This window comes from Mesocricetus auratus, unplaced genomic scaffold (assembly GCF_017639785.1).
Source record: "Mesocricetus auratus isolate SY011 unplaced genomic scaffold, BCM_Maur_2.0 Super-Scaffold_100013, whole genome shotgun sequence".
In the NCBI taxonomy this organism is placed as follows: domain Eukaryota; kingdom Metazoa; phylum Chordata; class Mammalia; order Rodentia; family Cricetidae; genus Mesocricetus; species Mesocricetus auratus.
Window position 1 is genome coordinate 82477552 of NW_024429196.1, and position 9300 is coordinate 82486851.

General features: G+C 45.7%; 1 long non-coding RNA gene across 1 annotated transcript; it reads left to right on the top strand.

The window, feature by feature from the left end:
- Positions 1 to 1257: 1257 nt before the first annotated feature.
- Positions 1258 to 8375, top strand: LOC121143501. Its single transcript, XR_005880713.1, has 3 exons — positions 1258 to 1336; positions 6265 to 6460; positions 8129 to 8375. It is a non-coding gene; the product is annotated as an uncharacterized LOC121143501 (long non-coding RNA).
- The last annotated feature ends 925 nt before the right edge of the window (positions 8376 to 9300 follow it).

Genomic DNA, 9300 nt, shown 5'->3' on the forward strand with positions numbered 1-9300 from the left:
TCTATAAAAGAAACCAAGTGTATGAGATAAATTTAAACAGGTGGCTGAGGAAAGAAGAGCTCCGTCACATTTGAAAGTTCTCACATAGTGCAAGAAAGAAGAAGAGGGAGAGAAGTAGATTGTAAGGGAGGAAGGAAGGGTGGGAAGGAGGGAAGATGAGGTGGGAGGGGTGGAAGTTGCAGGGAGGAATGATGGGAAGGGAAGGAAGGTAAAAGGGAGAAAGAAAAGCAACACAAATCCGGCCATGTTACTAATGTTAAAAAAAAATTAAAAACATGTTTAGGTAGCCCAGGCTAGCCTAAAAAGCTGAAGATGATCACGGACTCTTGATCCCCCTGCCTCTGCCTCTAGAGGACTTGAATTACAGGCATATGCTGCCACACCAAGTTTTATGGTATGCTGGAAATAGAACCCAGAGCTTCCTGCACACTAGGCAAGCACTGTGTGCCAAACTGAACTCCTCAACCTCTGGTCACATTCTTTTGGTAGAACTGATACAAGGCATTTCCAGTCGTGTTCTTGATTTTCAGACAGGAGCAATAACACAGGATAGTGTTTTCTAGCATCTAAACTCCATCACAGACCACCACAGTTTGTATTTAATCTCAAATTGACATAATCTGTAATCTCACCTGGGAAGGAGGTCTCAATGAGGGATTGCTTAAATTATGTTGACCTGTGGGGGATAATCTTGATCAGTGAAAAAAAAATCTGCCCACTGTGGGTGGCACCATTCCCTAGGTATAGTATCCTGGATTATACAAGAGTGTGGAAAGTGAGCTGAATACATTAGTGTATTGCGCTCTGCTCTTGACTGTGGAAGTGATATGAAATTCCCACTGCCTTGACTTCCCCTCAGGAATGGACTTTTTTCAGAGTATTTTATCACGGCAACCAGAAAGGAAACTGAATCAAGTTATGCACCATCGGTAAGCAAAGTCTCCAAGGCTGTTAGACTTGATCACGGTAAAATTATAACATTACATCATAGCCGAACAATTTCAGAATTTACTAAAATGTGGCCTAGCTTCAAAGGACATAGTGGTATTTCACCAAAACATAAATTCATCATTTCTCTAGTGTGGCCTCATATTCTCTGACTGGAAAAGTGTGTACATATATGTGCATATTTAAGCAGTGGAGTGTCACCTTGTTTTATGATTTTACCATGCATCATGGCCCTGAAAGCTATACCCAGAAGTTTTTTTTTCCATGCGTTCATTTCTCATACTTGAAACAGTTGTTCTCCATATTTAGGTCGTGTCAGAGTCTCTTGGAGGATTTGTTGGACACAGATCCTGGGGCCCAGCCCTGGCTTCTGGTTGGACAGGTTCAGGTAGGTCTGCGGGCCAGCATGTCTTGAAGTCTTTGTGTGAAAGCAATGTCACTGCTGTGGAGACCACATGTGAAATCTGTTAGCACAGATGAAAGCTGGTGCCTGCATGGTAAATGCAGGCTGACTAAATGAAAAGTCAGGGTTGGTCATGTTCCTGCCAGTGACCAGCAGAGGAGGCTGTGCACTGTGGTTTAAAACTCAGAAGAACATTAACAGTCAGTGGTCCAAGCACAACCAAAGGTCGAGATCCCCATAAGGTCTGGTTTTGTTAATCATGTCTACTCGACATGCAAAAAGCATTTCAGCTCATCCTGACTTCCTCCCCCGTGCCAGCTGGCCCTGTGCTCCAGACCTGGTGTCCCCAGGCACCAAAAAAAAAAAAAAAAAAAAAAAAACAGGCCCAGCAAAAGATAACAACAGCAGAGGGTATTTATTCATGTTCATACATATAGATTATTATATATAATGTATAGAAACATATTCATGTCCATATGTGGCTCTCCTCACCAGTCCAAACTCTTGACCATCTCAAGAACAAGAAAAACCAATGAATTTTGTAACGGGATCTTATACATAGAGATGTACACACAAAAACACGTATACATAAAAATATATCTTGGTGTGGTTGACTGCTCAGTGGTTATTGTACTTGCCATACAAGCATGAAGACCAGAGTTCAGATTCCCAGAACCCACATAAATGCCAGGTGAGCATGATGGCCCACCTGTACTTTTTGCCTCAAATTCAAAGCAAACTAGTTAGCAAGACTAGCCATATCAGTGAGCTATGGGTTTGATTGACAGACTCCCACAGTGCATAAGGTGAAGCAATTGAGAACATTCCTGACATTTCTATATGAACGTTCACCTACTGTGTGCATACACACGTGTATACACACACACACCACGCAAATGAAAATGTAAATGGGAAATACTTATTCTAAACATACTATTTTATGTACTATTTATAATGGTATATAATATAATATAAATACATTAAAATAAATCAAGTGTATACTTAAAGAGTGCTGTATCTCCACTGATCCAGGCAAGAGCAGAGTTGTATCTCTGATGCCATCAAGGCCAGATCCACCCAGCAAGGTAATAGCAGCCCTGAGCCTTTGTGAACAGTAAGGGCACCACCAGGCACAGGCCAGCAGTCTTCTTGGTTGACAGCTATGTGTGAGTGTCTCCTTGGAACTTTAGCTGAATCAAATGGTACTTTTTAAACAGCAAGTCTGAGATTTTGAAAAGCGCTTCACGTTAAGGAAATACAAGAACGTGGTGGTTTAGCACTAGCAAACTGAAGAAGTGATTGCGCCACCAGGCCAGGGAAACACATTTGCCAGCACCCAGGAGGATGAGAGGAACAAAGGAGAAGGAAAGCATAGACTGAGTCATATCTGTTGATCTGCCAGGCAAAAGCAGCTCAAGCTAATATAAGTAAGGAGGCATCGTTATTATCATCACATAGACAATCCACCTCCACCAGGGGTTTGGGTCTCCTTACTTCAAACCACTTCCTTGGAGCCAGGCTCCCTTCTCAGTGGAATAAAATCAGGGAGTTCTGAGGTCTCAGATCAAGCCTGAGCATAAGCAGGAGGCAACATGGGCTACCTCCAACCTCCTTCTGGTTTCCCTTTCCTGGACAATCAACAGCTAGGATTCTATGAGACAGGCCAGCTCCCTACACCTTCATGAAACAAAAACAAACAAATGTGAAACACCTTTGTGGTACCTAAATACAAAGATCCAGTGACTAACATTCTGAAACCAGTGCTGCAGTGAAATCGATAGCCAAGGATGGGGTTGTAGTACTTGCGGCTTCTTCTTCCTAGGGCACCTAGGAAGTGATCTGTGATGGCCTGGGGATCTCTAGGGATCCGTTATACCTCTCTGGACCTCAGGTCCCTGCTCAGTCAAAGATCATGAAAACCTGTCCCTTCCCACTACACAGGCACCTTATTGACTGTCTTATGAGGTATACTACTTACATAATATTACAGGTAGACTCTGACTGCCCCACAGAATGATACAGTCTCTCAATGATCACACAAATTCACGATTTAGCATAGGTTGTTTAAAAAACAATCGAATGAAGCAATTAAAGGGTGTGATGGCTTGTATTTCTAATCCTGGTATGTGGAGGCAGGCAGAGAAGTTCCTGGAGCTCACTCCAGGTTCAGTGAGAGACCTTGTCTTAAAAGGTATGATGGAGGGGCCAGCAAGATGGTTCGGCAGCTAACGGTTACTGCCCCAAGTCTGAAAACCTGAGTTTGATCCGAGTGGTTGAAGAAGAGAATTAACTCCTGAAAGTTATCCTTTGATCTCTACCCTTGTGCACAAATACCCCGCACACATAAAAAAATTAATAAATGAAATATGTTTTTAAAAAGAAAGAGATTGAGGAAGATACCCAATGTGGGCCCCTGGCCTCTACATGCCCGTGATCATGAATGCATATTTGTACGTGTGTATACACATACCTGCACTCATACACACTTGTACATACACCAGTACTCACAAGGACTTTTGTTTTGATCAGGTGGAAATTTTAAGTGAATAGGAACATGTTCATGTTCTATTCATTCAGAATGTGGTCAACCACAAGGCTATGGGGAAGTTCCCTCTTTGGACCACGAAGCTGACTCAGAAAACCCCATTTACATACATCAACATGTTCAGGACAAAGAAACCCTCCCTTGAGTGTGTCTCATGAATGTTGCCATGATGTGAAGTCCGTCCAAGGCTGTCATCATGCCTCTGAAGTGTCTCATCTAAGCTTGTCTTTCTGGCTGGATAGTCTTTTAAGTTTACTAGTATTTACTGAATATCTATTGTCCAAGACACAGATTTTTATCTCTAGGGAACTTTCAGGCTACCAGGAGGAAAAACTTATGCAGGAATTATACAAACCCATAAACAAGCTCTTTAAGGGAGGAACAGATCGGACTCTTGGGGGAGGGTCTAGGCCCTGCCCTGGATGAAATGACAGACTATGGACACCCTCATGGAGGGAAATGAGGGAGTACTGGGGGGGTTGGTGGGAGGGCACAGGAGGAGGGGAGGGAAAGGAAGAGGGACTTGGGATTGACATGTGAAGCGACCTTGTTTCTAATTTAAATTTAAAAATAAGTTAAAAAGAGAGAGAGAGAGGAACAGATCACGAGTAGAAGAGGCTCAGGGGTGGGAGGCTCAGGGTGGGCGTGGAGAACTGTCACGTATGCCATGTCTTCTCAAGTACAAGGGCACTTAGGACAAAGAACAGTGACGAAAAGCAATGAGCTCATCAAGCCTAAGTAGGAATCACACACTGGCAGCCCAGAGCTAACTCTGCTGAGAGATGCATTTCTTTTGGCTTGATAATGAGTTGGATGTTTAAAAAAAACAAAACAAAAAAAAGAAAACATGGTGCCAGTGTTTTAAAATGGAGGTTCCATCTGAAACTCCGGGTCTCAGCCTCTCCTGAAAAATATCAGAAGATGTTACCACTGGGTCTGTGTCCCCTCATAATAAGAGCCAGCTGGGTCTTGTGGCCATTGTCTGCTTTAGACAGGACATGTGGGCCACCAGAACATTATGAACCCCGTCCACCTCACTGCTGTGTGTCCTGTGATCTCCAGCCTGTGGGTCACCGCACTGTGATTCCTGACTGTAAGTACTAGGATGGCTCAGACCCAGGAGTTCTGGAAAACGTTTGGTACATTCTTAAAACAAATGACATGTTTGTAGCATTTGCCAATTGCTATGGTATAAATACTCTCAGATGTCACCAAACCGGAGCTGGGGAGAGATGTACACAGTCCCCCTACATGCTTCTTAAAACATTGAGCTGACCTCAAAAGGGCAAATTCTCCCAAGGTTGTTTCTCCTTTTTTAAATCACGAATTACTTTTCAATTTTTATTTATTATTATTGCATATATATTTGTCTGCGTGTCTCTGTTAGTTGCGTGTAGGGGTGCGTGTGATATATAGGGGTGCTGTGTCGCAGTAGGTAAGTAGATCGGAGGACAGCTTTCGGGAGTTCATTCTCTCCTTCCTTGGGTTCCAGGGATCGAATTCTGGTCATCAGGTTTGCACAATGGGTACATTGCCATTCTGCTGGCCGTGAAAATCTCTTAACCTCATAAGCCAACATGCTGGCTGGAAAAAAGATCCAGCCAGTAAAGGGCTTGCTCCACACCCGAGCTTAGATCCCAGAATCCACATTCAAAAGCAGAGGATATTGGTGCAGATTTACAATCCCAGCACTAGAGAGGCAAAGACAGACAGATCCATGGGACTTGGTGGCCAAGTAGCTTGAAGAATTGCAAACAAAAGTGAGAGACCCTGTTTCCAAAATCGAAATGGAGAGGGATGAGGAAGAGATGTGAGATTGACCTTTGGCCTCCAAATGAATGCATGTGTGCAAATGCACACACGTGTGCCACCCCCCAACACACCACACACACACACACACCCACACACACACACACACACACACACACACACACACACACACACTTCTCCTGAGGGAGAAGTCACTCCCATTTAGGAACAAGGGCACAGTTGGTGAGGAAGCCATTGGTCTCAAGTGAGGACACCTAACTTCAGAGAGAACATGCTATCTGAAGTCAAGGGTGTGAGCTCAAAGGTCCACGTATACTCAAGTGGGAATTAGTACAAACTGGAAATGGTGAACCCTCCTCTCTTCAGCTCTGTCAGGGGACCTCAGTAACTCCTGCACCCGGGTTCTTGTGTATGTTACACAAGACTACATATACCTGGTGATCACACAAAGGTAGCTTGGCGTGCGTTATCTGTTTGTTGGCACTGCAGTGAAAACAGGTATTTCTCTACACATTGTGTATTTTGGAAGAATGCTCACTATGGGCATCTGGAAGGGAGTATTTATTTGTTTGTTTTTCTTTCTCTTTTTCACTGTCAGAGCCCTGGTTTGGAAGGACAACAAAGGAAACGTTTGGTACTGTTTCATGGTTAGCCCACTTCAAAGAGAATGATTCCCTGTCATTCAAGACTGGGATAGAAGGCAAATGACCTGCTGCTTGGCTGAAGGCTGGGATGGCTGTGTGGGACAGAGCAGGAGATGGCTGCCTCTTGCAGGCCAGCTCAGGCTCAGGCAGGTAGGCAGATGCCTCAGCAGGTCCCAGCTCCCAGGATCCTGGAGACCAACATTTCTCCCATTGAGACTCTGCTTGGGTGGTCCTGGCTTGGGGGTGAGCACGGGGGGGGGGGGGGGGGTGACCTGGCATGCACGTTCCTCATACAAAGCACATTCAAGATACAAATTTGCCTGAAATCACTAGCCCTTTCTTCACAAAAGCATAGGTTTACTCCAAAACGTCTAATTTTGTTTTGCTTCACTACCTACCCCTCACCCCTCTCTTTAATAACCATAAATAAATCAACCCCCATAATCCTTAGCTACAGTCATTGCAGTCACACAGTAACGTTGATCAGGAGCTCCGAGAGTGTCCAAACATGACGTGGAAATCTGGGAAACTGCACGGGGCCACCACTCTCTAATTTTATGACCCTGGGGCTATAAAGAGAAATAATAAACGGAACCACATGCCAGCGCTCAGGAGACAACGGCTCCCTGGAAATCTGCACAAGGCTCTTAACCTTTCCCTGAGCAGTTTCCTCTCTAGGGAAGGAATGAATGTTAGAGCCCCTCACACCAGACCCAGAGTCAGAAAGTACAGCAGCTGCTGTGTTTGTGGTTGTGTGTTAGCCAGTGACTAACAAAAGGATTGCTGCTGGAGTTAGGGGCAGGTGCAGAGTTGGGGTTAGGAATGGGCTGGGAGCTGGGGCTGAGATGGGGCCTAGTGAGCGATCCTTAGGTCACTGAGGACCCATTCTCAGTGCTGGGATCACAGGACCACAAAGCCCATTTTTTGTTTCAATGTGGGCCCTGGGAATTGAACTCAGAGCCTCGGACTTACTGGATGAGCTGTCTCCCCAGCCCTTGGCCACATACATTCTTTTGTTTGTGCTTTGGTTTTGGTTTTGGTTTTTGAGACAGGGTTTCTCTGTAGCTCTGGCTGTCCTGGAACTCACTCTATAGACCAGGCTGGCCTCGAACTCAGAGATCCACCTGCCTCTGCCTCCCAAGTGCTGGGATTAAAAAGGCTTGGGCCACCGCTGCCCAGCTCCCTGACCACATTGTTAATGCAATAGTAAGCCTTGGATGGAGAGCTTGTCTAGGATGCATGAAGCTCTGGGTTCCATGGCCAATGCTGCTGTAGTGGTTTGAAAGAAAATGGCCCCCAAAGGGAGAGGCGCTATTAGGAGGCGTGGCCATGCAGGAGGAAGTGTGTCACTGGGGGGGCGGGATTTGAGGTCTCTTTTGCTCAGGCTTCCCTCAGTGTGCCTGTGTCAAGTTGAAAAAAAAAAAAAAACTAGCCAGTCAGCATACTAAGGGAGAGAGAAGTTTCCAGGTACCCTGGTACTCCCCACCTTCCAGACAGGGCCTGGCTGGAACAGCAAATGTAACCACTCTGGTTCCACATCTCTGTACAGGGACCCCGCTTCTGTCCCCTTTTCCAATAGCCAACCTCACTCCTCTTGTGCACACCGCTCCCAAGCCCTCAGCCGTCCACAAGAGCCCCTGTGCCTGGTGCCTGAATCCACCCTTCTTCCTGAAGCCTCCCCAGCACTTTTTATTAGCTGTGACTTCCTTTGGTGACTCGACCTTCTTCAAAGTCTTCCTCCCAGCGTTCACACCGTGCTCTTCGCGTCTCCCATCCCTCCTCCTTACTCCCGTGACTTTGCTGTTTCTCTCTCAACAGTGTCCCTCCTTGGCTTACGGGGGGCGAAAGAGAATGACTAACACTGACTTTGCCCTACTGGGGACTCCGGCTCATGGAAAAGTCCCTTTGGCCTCCTTCTGTGACACTGCTGGAGAGCCGGGTGGCGGGGGCAACACCTCCCCGCGCATACACCAGAAATAAGGTCGTCTCCAAGCTCTTCTCCATGGATGCGAGTCACCAAAAAAAAAAAAAAAAAAGAGCTTCTGTTGCCAGGGAATGCATCTTGCGTCAATCACTAGCTGGAGGGGGGCTGCCTTGTGCAAAGCTAGACTAATTCTTGAAGGAGAAGGAAATTGCCAGAAAGAAATGAGAACGGGCCAGGGGGAGCAAGAATAGCTCCTGGGAGGCCATGTTGAGACAGAGTGTGTGTGTGTATGTGTGCAAGAGAGAAAAGGGCAAAAATGGGCTTGACGCCGAGAGAAGGGACGAAGAGAGACACCAAGTAAACGTGAGAATGGAAGCCAGTAAAGGCTGGGGAGAGAAAGGCTGAAAGAAAATGAGGGTTCAGGGCACACCCACTCTTTTCAGCCAGCAGCTAGACTGTGCAACAGGCACGGGCACACTGGCTTCATACTGCCTGCTGGAGCATCAGAGCTGGTGGAGACAGAAGTACAGGAGAGAATGTCAGAGCTAAGCTTAGCTTATCAAAGTTAAAACCTTTCTTTTTCATTTAGACAGAAAAGAGGAGATGATGGGAGATGTCATTCTGTAAATCTGTCTCTTATTGGTTGTTGAATAAAGCACTTGTTGGCCAATAGGGAAGCAAGATAGGTGGGACTAGGAGTCAAGGAGGATTCTGGGAAGGAGAGGCAGAGTCAGACATGATTGTAGGCTGCCAGAGTAAGAGGTCCGGACCCTTTTCTCCGGTAAGAGAAATACTTAGATTAACAATTATGGGTTAAATACTTATGTCTGAGCTAGCCAGTAAGAAGCCAAGCATTCGGCCAACAGCTTCATAATTAAAAAAAAAAAGCTTAGCTTAGTCTTAGCCCATTTTCTGATGCTGTTACAGATTACCAGAGGCCAGCGGTTTATACAGTAAACAGGTTTATCTTGCCAGTATCAGAAGATAAATGCAGGGCAGAAAGTGGAAGAACAAGTGTGTATCACATGATAGAGGAAGTCAGGGAAATTCGAAGATGGCAGATTTG